This window comes from Elaeis guineensis, chromosome 5 (genome assembly GCF_000442705.2).
Source record: "Elaeis guineensis isolate ETL-2024a chromosome 5, EG11, whole genome shotgun sequence".
In the NCBI taxonomy this organism is placed as follows: Eukaryota; Viridiplantae; Streptophyta; class Magnoliopsida; order Arecales; family Arecaceae; genus Elaeis; species Elaeis guineensis.
Window position 1 is genome coordinate 36,137,964 of NC_025997.2, and position 17,642 is coordinate 36,155,605.

At 37.9% G+C, this 17,642-nt stretch overlaps 1 non-coding gene across 1 annotated transcript; it reads left to right on the top strand.

The window, feature by feature from the left end:
- The first annotated feature begins 16,947 nt into the window (after window positions 1-16,947).
- LOC140858345 (small nucleolar RNA R71) lies at window positions 16,948-17,053 on the top strand. Its single transcript, XR_012141909.1, has one exon. It is a non-coding gene; the product is annotated as a small nucleolar RNA R71 (small nucleolar RNA).
- Window positions 17,054-17,642: the final 589 nt, after the last annotated feature.

Here is a 17,642-nt window from a genome sequence, read left to right on the forward strand (position 1 = left end):
GATCTTCAATAGGATTAGAGTAGCACAGATGAGAAGGTGGAGACCTACAAAACTCATCTGATTGTTTAAGGATATTGTCAACATTATGGTATTGACTATAACGAGATATTTTCTCTTATGGCAATGTTAAATATTTTGGAGTTGCAATATGCATTTTGATAAGTGATCAAAATGCATGGCTTCATTAAGAATGAAGAAGAACACTGCAAATACAAATGGGTTAATAGTTTTGTGAGTGTATTTCTTATTTTATATGTGAATATAATTTTTTTAGTCAAAAATGACATTTCTTACATTGCAGGGAATAAATATTTTACTGTTATTATTATCCTCTATAAAGGATTTTGAGAAAAGCATCTCTCATTCTAGAGATGAAGATCTATAGAAATAGATTTAAGAAGCTGCTTAAGTTTTTCCAGTCCAATATACACAAAGTGTTTGTAAGTAGAATTTATTCTATCATATACACCATGTATGAAATCGGATATGGTGTACTCACTAGGATAGTGAGTGGATATTTACAAAATCTGAATGAGAATCACTGAAAGGTCATCCTTAAGTATTTGAGAAATACTAAGGACCGATGACTCAGTTATGGAGAATTTGACTTAAAACTTATGGAGTATAACTCCAATTTTTAGTTAGACATAATAATAGCAAGAACATATCAAAATACATCCTTACCTTAAATAATAAAAATCTACTGGAAAGGTTCCAAGCAAAAAAATATAGCCAAATTCAAATTGTGAGGCAAAATGCATTGCAGCATTCGATGCTTGTATGGAAGCTATGCGATTATACAGGTTTACTGACAAGTTAGGAGTGGCACCCTCTGATGATGGTTCTATTGTATTGTATAGCGTTGGAGCCATAACTCATGCCAAGGAGCCGAAGTCCCATTAGCTTACTAGATATTTTGCATCGCTACCACCTTATTCAGAAAATCTATTAAGGTGAGTCAATTTTTTGAAGATCGATGGAAAGAAGAACTTGACCAACCCATTTACTAAAGCCTTGATATCTAGAAGTTCTGAGATGATAAATTGAAGATGGGTATATGATACTATACTGATTGACTTTACTCTAAGTAGGAGTTGTTGGGAATTATGTCCAAAGCCAATCGTTTGACGATTGTGCTAATTATAAATATATATGAATTGATAAATAATAAAAATTATTTAATATTTTTCATCACAAGATTATATCTTCGAACGAACTCCTATATTGTGATGAAGTCCTTAGGACTACTTTGATCGATAAAGGAGGATTTATTGTATAGTCCTTAAACTGGTTCGCGACCAACGATACGCTATTATTAGGATGATAGGGATATTAAGTGTAAGTCATTGTTTGCCATATGCATTGGTTATCCTCATAACCAAATAGTATAAAGATACTGGTATGGTATATAGGTGAGATGTAGGAGTACATGGTCACTGAACATGACCAACTGTAGAGCACTCTACTGTCAAGGGTAGCTCGCAAAGGGTATGGGTATAAGTATCCTTCCGACCTAAGATCACCATGGTGATTTGCAAGCAACTCACTGTACTTTGGTACCGAACTAACTGAATTTTTAATTCAGTGATGGAAGATTTTTGAATATAGTCAAGTATTTATCAAATCGATGCGTGAGTCAAGATGGGATTGACCTCTCCGAATTAGTAGGAGATATGCATCAATGTATTTCAATTTAGCAAAATCTAGATCCAGATAATTCATGTGATAGATTTAAAAAAGATTAAAATATAATATGGATGACTTATCTAGGATTGATAGTTAAATCCTAGGTCGTCCTTGAGTATTAGGTTCAAAAAGATGAATTATACAATAACTATACGCCAATAGGTTCTTGAATATTGCTTCGCCTTCATTCGACCAATCCGGATGTTGGGTCACCATTGCTAGATGGTTACATCGATTGGTTTCAAAAGATATTTCTGTGCTACCAGCTTAGGTTCGAACCTATGGGGTCACACTCAAAAAAAATTTATGACTGATCATGTGGCTGATCAATGATTGAGAATCGATCAAAGACTTAATCGTCAATTTGATTGATGATTAACCTTTTGCAAAAATTATAATAAATTTATTCATCAAGTGTTAGTGAATTAATGAAGAATTAATTAACAATTAGATTATTTATTAGCTTAATTTTATTGAGCAAAGAGGATTAAATAAAATCTAATTAAGTTGGATTCAATTAGGTTTGACTGATTAGGTTATGAGATGACCTAATCGCTAAGGAAGAATTATCCCTGATTTGATCAGAACTTTGGTTCAATCAATTTCTAATTTGATTAAAATTTGATTAATAATTTATAAATATAATTATATTAAATTTTATATATTTTATTTGGGCTAAACTAGATGTGATTTGGTTTAGATTCAAATAAGGAAATTAGGAGTCCTTATTGGAATAGGACTCTTCTCCCTACGCCAACCTAGATTGCACACTATATATCTCCACATACAAAATTGTTTTATGTGAGATTTTTTTACACCAAAAAGTTCTTTCCCTTATCTATATTACATCAAAATCTAAATTAGTTTTGATAAAAAAAAAGTTCTAAAATTAGATTTTAAAATATTCTTTATTAGGAGAATCTATTCTCATCCAGATCAACCTCTCTATGCTAATAAATTTCTTTCTCCTTATATGTATGACATTTTGAGGAGATTTTTTATGAGAGATAGTTGAAGAATTGATTTACTATAGAAAAATATAGAAATGGATGTCCCATATTTTTTTGTTATGTTTTGGGATATAGAATTGTGAAGGGAGGCAGAATCCTGTAAGAGTCTAGGATCACTAGGACTCTTCACCCCATCTCTTTACATACCTATAAAAGAGAATTTTGTGGTTTTTTTTGTGTATGTAAGATACCAGAAGAGAGCTCTTCATATGGTAGAAGTTTGGGCATGGTTCATGATGTGAAAAATAGATAGGAGGGTCTTCTCTCTTAGGGTGTGCACAAAAATCTGAATTTTAAATTTTTGGTTCTTAGGGTTTGGGAAGAGAGAATAAATTAGCAAAAAATTATTTTCTTCTTTATATTTTTTCTACCTCTTCATCTCCTCCAGAAGTCCATCTTCAACCTCTAAAAGGTTCTAAAAATTTGAAGAAAGAATCCAGATCAGCCAAGAAGAAGATCTTCATGCGAGCTAGCACTCCCAAAAAGATCGATCAGATCGGAGCTTCAAGTAGATTTTTCATAGAGGTCAGATGTGTGTGCAGCTATGAGCAACCAGCAAGGATTCTCTCTACTATGTCTCTCAGTAGCAGAGATCATCGACCCATGATCAGGTATGGAGTTCTGAACTTATATCAGAAGTAGATGTGATCTATTGCTCACATGCATGCATGCTGATTTTATCTTCAGTATCTTTCAGATTTTATATGCAACATAACATATCATAGATTCTAGAGTAGATTGATTTGATGATTACATCATATGCATTTAGATTAATTTGATTAATCTAGTTATCTTTTGCTGTAATTTTTTTGAAAAAGTTTTGAAATACATGCATGAAATTGCCTACGCATCCCAACAATGATCTGATAAATAGAGACCACCAATGGATTCAAAAATTTACCATAATGATGTCGATGATATTTGTAGTACACTATTAAAATTTTACTTCAATCGAATATCATTATTATGGTCAATTTAGCAAGTGATAATTTTGAATGCTAAATGAAAAATGAATGATCAAAAGGCCAAACTGCATCTGATTAAGATGATTTTTTATATAAATGATCTTTGCTACTATTTTAATCATTTGATCGATGATGATCATAAAATCCAAAATGCATATATATGAACCATTAGAGAATGGATACTGAAGTTGCAAGAGAAAGAGCTGGCTCGTATTTGTTTCGATCGAGGAACGGATACTGAAGTTGCACAAAATATCAATCAGAATCTAAAAGATGCCACTAATTATTAGTCAAGAACCAAATAAATCTTATCCTTCAAATATGAGCCCATTCTTCTCTTGCAACTTCAGTATCCATTCCTCGATTGAAACAAATACGAGCTAGCTCCTTCTTCTCTTGCAACTTCGGTATCCATTCTTCGATGGTTCATATACACATGGTTTAGATTTTATGATCACTACCATTCAAATGATTAAAGTGGTAGTAAAGATAAATTATCTAAAAAATCATCTTAATCAGATGCAATTTGGCCTTTTGATCACTTATTTTTTATTAACAATCGAAATCATCGCGTGCTAAGTTGATCATGATAATGATGTCTGATTGAAGTAAAATTTTGATAGTGTACTATAAATATCACCAAAATTATCATTGTAAGTTTTTGAATCCATCAGTGATCTTTATTTATCAGATCATTATATGATCATGAATGATCGTCAAAATTAAATTTTATTGATTGACATAGCTAGGGCTATCAGATCGAGGCAGTCTTTTGTTATAATACTCTAATAATAATTACTTAGATAATAAACTATGAAGATGGATTTTAAATTCCAAATTTATATCATATTTAAAAAATAAATAAAAAAAATTATATTTAGCTCTATAGTAGCAGTTGAGTAATAACCGCTGCTATAGGTATATTGCAGTAGTTTTAAAATTGCTGCCATAAGTCTATAGTAGTGATTGCTACAACCGCTGCTAAATGTCTGTTGCAATGGTTGATAACTGTTGCCATTAACCTATAGCAGTAGTTTTCAAAACCACTGCCATAGGTTTGAGATTTTTTTTTCCTTGCGCCCTGTCTTCTTCATCTTGTGCTTCCCTAACTCTCTCTCTCCTCTCTATCCAAAAATCTACCTACCCCCACCCACCGCCAACCCACCTGCTGCTGCCCCCTCCCTCTAACATCATTGCCAGCCCACCCCGCCATTAGCTCCAGCCCCCTCAGCCCTGCCTCCCCCAACCCCGACCCCCTTTGGCCGCCACCCTCCTCCCTCTAGCACCACCCCCCTCCCTTGACCTCGACCGCCTTTGGCCCTGCACCTTGCCTCCCTCTAGCACCGCCCCCCTCCCTCGGCCCTAGCCCCTATTGGCCGCCACCCTCATGCGAGCACTGCCCCTAGCACCGACCTCCTCCCTCTAGCACTGCCCCCTCCCTCGACCCCGGCCCCCTTTGGCCGCCGTCCCCCTCCCTCTAGTGCCGTCCCCCTCGACCCCGACCCCGGCCCCCGTTGGCCGCCACCCTCCCTCTAGTGCCAACCCCCTCCCTCTAGCACCGTGCCCATCCCTCAGCCCCAGCCCCCTTTGGCCGTCGCCCTCCCTCTAGTGTCGCCTCCCGTCGCTGCCACCCTTCCTCTAGCTCTGTCGTCGGCGACCCTCGTAGCTCTGCATAACCCCCCTCTCCACAGTAGGTATTAAATTTTTTTTAATTTCACTTTATAATAATATTTATAATCATTTATAATATTTATAATAATTTCATAATAATATCTAAAGAAACCCCCATCGGCGAGTTTTGGGCCATGCTGATGGCTGTGGGCCATTCCAGTGGGTTCTGGACCGTGTCGGTGGCTGTGGGCCGTGCCGTTGGATTTTGGGTGATTGGGTTCTAGGCTGTGCCGGTGGGTTTTGGGCCATCAAATTTTGAACCGTGTTGATAGGTTCTGGATTGTGCTCAAGAGTTTTGGACCGTGTCGGCAGGTTCTGGGTCATCGGGTTCTAGACCGTGTCGGTGGGTTCTAGATCGTACCCATAAATTTTAGACCATGCCAGTGGATTCTAGGCCATCATATTCTAGACTATCCCAGTGGATTCTGGGTCATGCCCATGAGTTCTGGACTGTGCTGGTGGGTTATGGGTCGTGCCCATGAGTTTTAGGCCATGCCGGTGGGTTTTAGGCCATGAGTTTTAGTCCTTGTTGCTTTTGCTTGTTGCATTGGAAAATGATAGACTCGTCAATTGATTAGTGTGCATAATCTATAGTATATGTACATTTATATATTTTTTATACAAATAAAAAAATTATGTATAATGATCAATTGATTATCCAATTTGGATAGTTTAAGAATTGTTAATAATTCTATAGATAATTACAGTAATCAAAATGTATAATGGACCATGCATACAAAGTGTTTCTCTAGGACAAAACTTATCTGGTGTTGTCGAGATCCCAAATACATTTGTTAGGAGCGATGGTGATGTCTATATTGTAGATGCTAATAGGCGATGAATTCAACATCCTGGTATAAATGCTAGTGTTTATTAATTGATGCTCTACTAATATTATTGTTCAACAACATGTTATATTTATTAATATTCATTAACATTGCAGGTCACGATGGCACCAAAATGCTATCTAGCTTTCACCCCTGTCCCTCAGAGGACTACGTGAAGCTCTGCATCTGAGCCGCTGCTGGAGCATACTCCATCCACCTCCGCATCAGCTTCAGCTTCATAGGCACATACTCCTCCCATTGGCACATCTGAGCCTCCACTAATAGCCACATCTCTGGCACATACTCCACCCATCGATGAGGCTCCACTGGCATCCACGTCGCACGATCCCAAAGAGAGTAGATTTTCATTATATCAATTATTTATTTATTTTTTATATAGTTATTGCATATTTTTATATATTCGTAATGTATTTTCATTGTAGATGCATCATCCAGTAGGACATTTTGCAGTCCCATATGCATGTCACATGTGTGGAACCGCCAGCATCAGGTCATGATGGACTACGATCAGGAGAGGAAGCCAGTAAGGGAGACCACATGGGAGATGTATTTCTTCTTCGATGTGCTTGTGAGGTGATCCGATATCATTCCCATACTGCCCGTAGACTGGTAGTTGATGGACCCTTAGGACAAGGATCGGGTGGGGGAGGAGATTTGGGTAAGTGTATCTTAATTATATATATATTCATGTGATATGTTTATACTATATTTGATTAAAATAATTTCATAACTGACTTCAGATAACTTTGTGTAAAAGAAGTATGACTTTTCAGAACATGAGAGGGCTCGAGATGTCCGACTGTACAAGATTAGGGAGTTATATCAGAACTATAAGGTCAAGCTCCATAAAGAATGACTAGAGCACTGTAGGGACATTGAGGAGGAGCTTGTTCCTTGGATCCAAGATTGTTCCCCGAGTCAGTGGGAGGGGATGGTCAAGCATTGGAGGAGCCAGGATTTTCAGGTTCAATTTGTAATTTATAAATTTTTTATTACACTAATAATTATATTTGATTTTAACTTATATGATTTAAATACTTTTTAAGCTACATCTCATCAAAATTGAAAGAATTGGGCTGCTCAGGAGTGCATGCACACTCTTGACCATGAGTCTATGGCCAGTCGTGTGTATAGAGAGGTAATGAATTCTGATCCTTTATTTTACAAGTTATTAAATTATTATTTTTTTGTATATTTCTAACAAGCTGATTGATTATTATAGCTGACGAGAGAGGGGGTGATGCCCAGCCATAGCGCCATCTTCTAATCAAGTCGTATAGACAAGAAGGCAGGCCGATGAATGCCGCGATCGAGAGAATTTTTGTAAGTACTAACTGGAATATGATTAGTATTATAGCATCTTTTATGAGATTTTATTTGAATTTGCAATTACAGGAGTAGTTAGACATGCTTGCGAGTGAGGGCCCAGACACCTTTGGCCCCTATGACCATCTATCACAGGTCTTGGAATATAAGCATTTTGAGAGGATTTATTGTAGGTCCGAACATACACCGACAAGCTACTAGTCTAAGGTGAGCATCTCCTCACATGCTTCTGAGGTCGTCAGTCAGGAGCAGCTTCATGAGACCTTAGTGCTGACAGCTCAAGCTAAGGAGTGCGCATCTCAGGCTGAAAAGTGTGCATCTCAGCTACAAAGCGTCATGTCCGCTATGGTGCACAGCTCTCCGCTCATCTTAGAACTGATTTTTTGAGTATTCAAGACATGTTGGCTAGCGTTTCAACTCCAGCCCCTCTGGCTCTAGCCCTAGCCCTAGCCCCTCCAGCTCCTACTATAGCCCCTTCCGATCCTGCTTCAGCCCCTCTCAGTGATGACGAGATGCTAGGAGAGGAGGATTTTGATTTAGGAGATTTTTGATATATTTTATTTTTATTTAAAAAATATTATAATATAATTTAATCAGTAATACAATTTGAATATTTAAGATATATTTCTATATTATTATTGAGTATTATGTAAAATTTGTGATTCTTGCAAGTTTTATTTTGTGTAATTATATATTGAACTACATCTATCAGGTAAAAAATAGCAAAATTAAGTGGTTGGCTATAGGAAAGCGCTACGGTAGCGGTTCACAACCACTGCCATAGCCTATAGTGGTGGTTGCACAACTGCTGCTGTATTTGTACCAACCACTGTCGTGGTTCCGTGCCAACCACTACCATAGATCTAGAAAAGTGGTTTCTCAACCGCTGTTGTAGATCTATGGCAGCAACCACTGCTGTAGTCTATAGTAGTGGTTTCTTAATCGTTGCTATATAATTTAAAGCAGTGGTTGCCCAACCGCTACTATAGAAGCTATAGCAGTAATTGAATAACTGCTGCTATAGATGTTATAGAAGTGGTTATCTAACTGCTGCGAGAGCCTCTATAGTAGCGGTTGAAAAACTGTTGCTATATTATAAGCTATAGTAGTGGTTGAATAACTATTGCTATACCTAAAATATGGCAGCGATTATATCAACCACTGCAATAACCACTGCCATAGACCTATGACGATGGTGACGGTGACAGTGGTTGAGCAATGGCTACTGTAGACTATAAAGTGATTTTTTTGGCTATGGTAGCAGTTCACAACTATTTCCATAGTCCTTTCTTGTAGTAGTGATTGTAGATGCTAACTAATAATCTTACATAATATCTGATCTCTCTGATGGAGGATCGACATCGATTGGCAGACCTAAAAATAAGTCTGCTGTAGTGCACCATCTGTCGCAAATCAAGGACAACGTTAAAGAAGTTATATATAGATGGTAATGTAAGATTTAATTATACAATTATAATGGTAATGCACGATTTAAAATGATATATTTTATTGGCCAATAACCCAATGGTCTGTAACTAAGTTAATTGAAACTGAAAAACTTGATTCTGCCTTTCAAGTGTGCATCTCGAGTCCAAATATTATAGGTTTCCTTATGATAAGTATACAAAAGAGTTTGGAATCATGGTTAGAAATCAACTTGCTGTAGTTAAAAAAATAAAATAAAACTTAAAATAGTACTTAAATTAGAGACCAACAAAGTAAAGAAGGGAAAGAGAGAAAGAAGAAGGCTCAAATCTGCCATTGAAAATAAGGCATTGCAAGTTCCTTTGCACCTTTAACCATGAAGTGGCTACAAGCAGTTATTTGCGATGTAACAGACCATTCAAGCTTGCCTTGCAACTACAATAATAAGAACAAAAATACATCACCTCCATCAATCTCTCTCTAGACTCTTTAGGTGCATCTCGCACAGGCAATCCTAGCGGCCTTCCCGAGCTCCCAACCGCCTACCCGAGCCCAATCTGAAAATTAGAAATAAAAATTTTTAAAAAAATAAAATAAAAACTTAAAAATAGTACTTAGATCAAAGACCAATAAAGTAAACAAAGGAAAAAGGAAAAGAAGAAGGCTAAGATCTACCATTGAAAATAAGGTATTGCAAATTTCTCTGCACCTTTAACCATGAGGTGGCTGCAAGCGGTTGTTTGTGATGTAATAGACTATCCAAGCTTACCTTGCAACTACAACAATAAGAACAGAAATGCATTACCTCCATCGATCTCTCTCTAGACTCTTTAAGCGCATCTCGTACAGGCAGTTATCATACCCTCCTCGAGCCCCCAGCCACCTTCTCGAGCCCCCCACCCCTACCCGAGTCCAGTCTGAAAACTGATGCGTAGTCGTTGATAGCACCAAAAATAACTCTACTCACTACGTAGGTAGGATGAGTCGAGATCGTATCCTCAGGGACCTTGGGCTAAGTTGAAATTGCAAGGTAAAAGAAAGAAGCGTTGTTTTTGATTTAGAAAATAAATTATCGTAAAATTGAGGTAATTAAAAAAATAAAGAGCTCGAGAGTTTTGAATTAATTTGCACTAGCAGAGTTGTATCTCTTTTTTTTAACTAAATAGATGTGATTAATCTTAGAAAAAATATCTGTCTTTCCTCGGCACGCTCCGTACCCGTAGATCACGGTGCGTCTCCGGAAAGACTAGGTACACAACTTTTCTTTCCTCGGCACGCCCCGTATCCGTAGATCACGATGCATCTCCGGAAAGTAAAAATTGTTCCTAATATTAATCTAACAAGAAAGCATAAATAAAAGCATATGATAGGGAGCAAATAAAGAACTCATGACAATTTAAATAAAAAGCATAATCTTTATTGCATATAAAGAAATACAGAAAAGTTTAGAACAATAAACCATCTCTGTGTCGTTACAAAATTTTTTCTCCACTCCCGAGACTGCTAGCCTAGCTGCTCATGAAGTAGTCCCTTTCTATTCCTCTATGCAAGGCTTTAGAAGAATTTCTGGGCTCCCCCTCCAATGAGAGTACAAAAGTCTTTTTATAGGTGTTAGGAGGGAGGAGTTTTACATGATTTTCCGATGTGGGACTAAAAAAATATAAATCTTTCAAAACATTTCTAAATATTATTTTTTTCCTTATTTGGAACTTGTCTGCAGTGCGCCCACACCCGCGAGATGCTGCACCCGTGCCCGCGTCAGCGCCCATCCCACATCCGCGCCCATCCCCGCGCGTCCACGCCGCGTCCCGCGCGTCCCGCGCATCCACGCCGCGTCCCGCGCGTGGGTGTTCACGCGCTGATGTTCACGTGCGCCCAGCATCAATTTTTTTGAATTCACGTGAACAATTTTTGTATATTCCAAAAAGAAACAAAAATTCCTTCATAATGACATCTATATCCTTTTTGGATTCCTTGCATAGTATCTTCATTTTCTATAATATCGGATGCGTCTTTCTTTTATTTTAATTTTATTTTAAGTCCAATTTTCTTCAAACTTGAATCTTTTTGATCTATGAATCGGACTCTTTGTATCGACGATCACCTTTCCTGTAAAACATAGAAAGAAACATCAAATTCTTAATAAATAAGATAAATTAAATATAATTTTTTACTTTAAAATACTTAAATTAAGTATTTATCACACCCCCCAACTTGAATTTTGCTCGTCCTCGAGTAAAATAGATATATCAGCATTGTGTACCGATTCGGTTTTGAATCAAAAATTAGTTTAGGCATCCCAAAAGGTAGATGATACTTGGTCAAACCATTAAAGAGATATTTCATTGGATTATCAATTTGACCCAATTAGTGGCTGAGTATTAACTAAAGAAATTTCAGAGCTTTTCTTTCACCAACTCCCCACTTTACTCTTTAAATTCTCTAACTTAATGGGAAAGAGATTTTTTTTTTTTATCTTCTTGCAATTTAGTCCCCCTTTATATATATATATATATATATATATATATATATATATATATATATATAACATTGCCTACCTTTTTACGCGAACCACAACGCTTACTTAGGCGAAAGGGCCCGGTTACTCAGTAGGAGACCAATGTTGTTTTTTTTTTTTTTTTTTTTTTTTTTTTTTTTTTTTTGCATACCTCGATCTTTACCCAATTTCTCATGAAGCAGATTCTTTATTGAGATCAGTAAGAAGAGGGTTGTAGAATCACTCCTAAAATTTGGTCTAGTTTAAACCCTACCATTCATTGGGTTTTCTTAATAATTTATTCCTCAGTATCTCTAAAATTATCTTGACCGTTAATCATTCATTTATTAGGATGCCTAATTGACTCTTAATCAAAATAAAATTTGAATACACAAAACTAATTATTTCTGACCATACTCGAGGATTTGATTAATTTCCTTCCCCCCCCAACTTAATCTACATTGTCCTCAATGGAGTAGGAAAGCAAAGAAAATAAAAGGAGAGAGTGCACCTGGGATAATTTTGCTTCGGAAGTTGAAGATAGCTTCATTGATTAATAGGCTCTTGTTCTAAATTCCTGCAGCTGCGGTAAAGTAAAAAAAAATATGAAATCGTTGGGTTGCCTCCCAACAAGCGCTAAGTTTTACGTCTTCAGCCAGACTGAATTGAGTATTATGGCAGTTTTGGATCCACTAAATCAACAGATTCAATTAATTCTCCATCACTAATTCCATCTATGTAAGGTTTCAATCGCTGACCGTTCACTTTAAAAGTGTTCCCCTGTTTAGGATTTTTGAGTTCGATAGCTCCATGAGGAAATACCTGAGTTACAATGAAAGGTCCGTCCCAACGTGAGCGAAGTTTTCCAGGAAACAGACGCAACCTAGAATTGAAGAGCCAAACTTTTTGATTAGGCTCGAACATTTTTCGTGCAATAAATTTATCATGATATGCTTTAGTTCGAGCCTTATAAATTTTGACACTCTCATATGCTTCATTGCGTAGCTCTTCAAGTTCATTTAATTGGAGTCTCCTATTGAAACCTGCATTTTTCATATCAAAGTTAAATTGCCGTATGGCCCAAAATGCACGATGTTCCAATTCCACCGGCAAATGACAAGCTTTTTCGAATACAAGTCGATAGGGAGACATTCCTATGGGTGTTTTAAAAGCAGTACGGTAAGCCCATAATGCATCATCTAAGCGAAGAGACCAATCCTTTCTATCGGGCCTAACCGTCTTTTCTAGGATATGTTTAATCTCCCTATTTGACACCTCTACCTGACCATTAGTTTGGGGGTGATATGGTGTGGCCACTTTGTGTGAAATATTATATTTTTTCATAAGTGCTTCAAAGTGTTTATTCATAAAATGAGTCCCCCCATCACTAATGATCACCCTTGGGAAGCCAAATCGACTAATGATGTTTCGTTGGATAAAACTAATTACAATTTTATTATCATTAGTCCGTGTAGCTATTGCCTCCACCCATTTTGATACGTAATCAACTGCCACCAGAATATATTCAAATCCAAATGAGGCTGGAAAAGGTCCCATGAAATCAATCCCCCAAACATCGAAAATTTCTACTACTAAAATGGGGGTCAGCGGCATCATATCCTTCTTGAATAAATTTCCTATTTGCTGACATCGCAGACAACTTCGGCCAAATTCATGTGCATCCTTGAAAAGCGTTGGCCAATAAAACCCACTCTGCAGTACTTTTGCCGCAGTTTTTCTTCCACTAAAATGTCCCCCACATGCCGAAGAATGGCAAAACGTGAGAATGCTTTGGAATTCACTTTCGGGGATACAACGGTGAATAACTTGATCAGGACAGTATTTGAATAGTTCAGGGTCTTCCCAGAAATAATGTTTAATTTGCGAGAAAAATCGATCCTTTTCTTGTTTTGTCCAGTGAGAAGGTACTTGTCCTGTTGATAAGTAATTGACAATATGGGCAAACCATGGAGGACGGCTAGAAGAGATTGCAAAGAGTTGTTCATCAGAAAATTTTTTTTTGACCTCATCTATGCCTATCGTGTGTTCAACTAAGATCCTGGAGATGTGATCAGCTACCACATTCTCAGAACCCTTCTTATCTCGGATTTCCAGATCAAATTCTTGTAAAAGAAGGATCCATCTAATCAAACGCGGTTTAGTATCTTTCTTTGAGAGGAGATATTTCAGAGCCGCATGATCAAAGTAAACTAGAACCTTAGACCCTAACAGATATGAGCGAAATTTTTCAAGGGCAAACACTACTACTAGTAGCTCTTTTTCTGTTGTGGTGTAGTTTAATTGGGCATCGGAAAGAGTCTTGCTAGCATAATAGATCACATGTGGCTCCTTATTGATTTTTTGGCCTAAGACGGCACCTATTGCAAAGTCAGAGGCATCACACATAATCTCAAATGGAATGAACCAGTCAGGGAGTTTTATTATGGGTGCTGTTGTCAGGGCTGTTCGTAATGTGTTGAACGCTTTCAAACAGTCTTCATCAAAGACAAATGGTGTATCCTTGGCCAACAGATTGCATAAAGGTCTTGAAATCTTACTAAAGTCTTTGATGAAGCATCTATAAAATCCGGCATGACCTAAGAAGGATCGTATTTGTCGGACCGAAGTAGGGGGTGGTAGTTTTGAAATGACCTCAACTTTGGCTTTATCTACCTCGATCCCTTTTTCAGAAATAATATGTCCTAATACAATTCCTTTCCGCACCATGAAATGGCTCTTTTCCCAACTTAGGACAAGATTTGTCTCCATACACTGTTTAAGAACTTTGGAAAGATTATGGAGACAATCCTCAAAGGTGGTTCCAAACACAGAAAAATCATCCATAAAAACTTCAAGACATTTGTCCACCATATCCGAAAAAATTGCCAGTATGCACCGTTGAAATGTAGCGGGTGCATTGCAAAGCCCAAATGGCATACGCCGAAAAGCGAAGGTGCCATAGGGGCAGGTGAAGGTAGTCTTTTCTTGATCATCCGAAAATACAGGTACTTGATTGTACCCTGAATAACCATCAAGAAAATAGTAGAAACTTTGTCCTGCTAACCGTTCTAGGATTTGATCGATGAAGGGCAATGGAAAATGATCCTTCCTAGTAACGGCATTCAGTTTTCTATAATCTATGCATACTCGCCATCCAGATGATATGCGAGTTGGAAGTAGTTCACCTTCTTCGTTCTCCACCACAGTAATACCAGATTTCTTAGGTACTACTTGAGTGGGACTGACCCATTTACTATCGGATATGGGGTAGATGATTCCAGCATCTAACCACTTTACCACCTCTTTCTTTACTACTTCACGCATGTTTGGGTTCAATCTTCTCTGCATATCTCGATGGGGTTTGGCATTTTTCTCAAAATGAATATGGTGCATGCAAATGGAGGGGTCAATTCCTTTTAAATCGGCAATGGACCAACCGATAGCCTCTTTATGTTCCTTCAGAATACCAACCAATTGTGCTTCCTGATTAGGGGTCAAGTCTGATGCAATGATTGCCAGGAGGGTGTCATTGAGTCCTAGAAATACATACTTAAGCGTAGCAGGAAGAGGTTTCAATTCTAACGTAGGTGGTGATTCTAAAGATGGGACTATTGGTGTACTGGCTAATGTGGGCAATGGCTCATACTTGATTGTCCATGGAGGAGTGGTTTTATCATGTGGTGTATCTAACAAGATGTTAACTTCTTTCCTATATTCCTCAAAGTCACACACTCCAGAGTGAGCCAAGCAAGTATCTAAGGGGTCTGGTGCTAGAATTATGGGTGTTGCATCTTCTATAATATCTTCTAGTGTATCTACTTCGAAGCAACTATCCATTCATGGTCCTTGGGAAGCACCAAACACATTCAATCTTAGTTTCTTATTCCCAAACGATACGTCGATGACTCCTGTCCTACAGTTGATGCATGCATTCACCGTAGCTAGGAAAGGTCGTCCTAAGATAATGGGAATTTGTCTGGGGTTGCCACTTAATTCCATATCGAGAACCAGAAAATCAACTGGAAAGTAAAACTCATCTACCTTGACCAAGACATCCTCAAGCATTCCACGTGGTTCCTTAATTAATCTGTCGGCTAACTGCAGCGTGACTGATGTGGGTTTCAGTTCTCCAAATCCAAAAAGTTCATACACCGAACTAGGTAAAAGATTCACACTTGCCCCTAAATCTAGAAGAGCTTTTTCAATGTGATAATCTCCTATAACACAGGAAATGATGGGGGTTCCTGGGTCCTTAAGCTTTGGAGGAGTGGCATGCTGAAAGACAGAACTAGCCTGTTCAGTGAGACGTACTTTCTTTGGGATTTGTGATCTAGATTTATATTTTTGGGTACACAAATCCTTCAAAAATTTGGCATAAGTAGGGACCTGTTTGATTGCATCTAGAAGGGGAAGATTAATTTGGACTTGCTTAAACAATTCCAACATCTCATCGAGTTTTCCTCCCTTCTTATCTACAGGAATAGGGGCTTTCAGGGCATCCGAAAATGGGGCTTTAGGCAAGTAAGATGATTCCGGTGTAGTTGGTTCCTTCTCTATTTTTAGGTCCTCCTTGGGTGATTTGGATTTGGTTAGAGATTTAGGGTCGGTCTCATTGGTTTTACTAGTGTGTTCAATGACCTTCCCACTTCTCAGAGTCATGATTGATTTGGCATGTTCAGAAAAAGCTTCTGGGATATTAGAACTCTCAATCACAAATTGCCCTCTTGGGTTGCTCTCTGGTTGGCTAGGTAATTTTCCTCCTTCCCTCCTACTGAATGCAGTTGCTAGTTGACCTATTTGGGTCTCTAGCTTAGCAATGGATTGTGTGTGGGAGTTAAGGGTCTGAGTGTTGACTTCTAATCTTTCTAGTGCTTTCAGGACTTTTTCCTCAAAAGCTGAGCTGTGACCAGTAGTAGACGGTTGAGGAACATTTTGAAATTGATGGTATGGTCCATGCCTATATGTTGAGTCTTGATATTGAGGTCGAGGTGTGGCAGGACCAACCACTGGTTGTGGTCTCCAGGAAAAATTTGGATGGTTTCTCCAGCCGGGGTTATAAGTGTTCGAATATGGATCATTTCTTGGTCTGCGAGCTTGTTGGACTTGCTGAACCTGCTCGTGCACAAACTCAGGAAATTGGGGTGCAGCTGGGCATTCACTAACAAAATGGTTTGGACTTGCACACAATGCACAAACTTCTTGGATTGGATTAGGTGGAATCGGGGATTGTCCAGTGTTTAGAAGACGATCTAATTTTTGGGACAGTTCATCTACCTTTTGATGGATATCTATGGCATTTCCTACTTCATATATTCCACCTCTTTTTGAGTTTAACATGGGTTTATCTCTAATGGAGGCAGACATATGATGTAATGAATTTTCACTTAAAATTTCAAACAGTTGCCATGCCTCATCCTCACTTTTTAGCATAAATGTCCCACCGCATGATGCATCGACCATTTGTCGATGTCTTTCAGAGAGCCCATCATAAAAATATTGGATTAACTGCCACTTGGGTACAGCATGGTGGGGACATTTTCTAATAAGGTCTTTTAATCTCTCCCATGTTTCATGAAACATTTCTCCATCTAATTGGGAAAAACTAGTTATGGCTTTCCTTATTTGATTAGTTTTTCCTATGGGAAAATATTTCTTGAGAATCTCTCCTTGCAGCTGGTCCCAGGTTGATATAGTCATGGAATCCAAAGTATGTAGCCAGTATTTGGCTTTGTCCTTAAGTGAAAAAGGGAATAATTTCAACCTAAGAGCATCATCGGAGAAGTTGTGAATTTTGACAGTTGAGCATATTTCAAGAAATTCCTCAAGATGTTTATAAGGGTCTTCATTACTAAGTCCATAAAATGAAGGTAACATTTGGATGATACTGGACTTAATTTCATATTGAGTGGCCTCCACAGGGGGTACTTGAATACAAGGAGAGTAGGTATATGTGGAAGGAGTAAAGTACTCCTTCAATTGCTTGGGTGGATCATTCTCCTGATTTCGGTCCATCTTTTTATGTCTGTTGGCTCTGAAGGTTCTTTCTATTTCTGGATCAAAAGGTTGGATTTCTGGTCGTAACGATCTACGGCCAAGCATACACTTTACAATTATACTGTAGAGCACACACAGAAAATTTTTTTTTTTAATATATATTTTTATAATAAAGTGAGAAAAGAATGAAGAAAATCTAAAGAGAAGAACCTAAGAATCT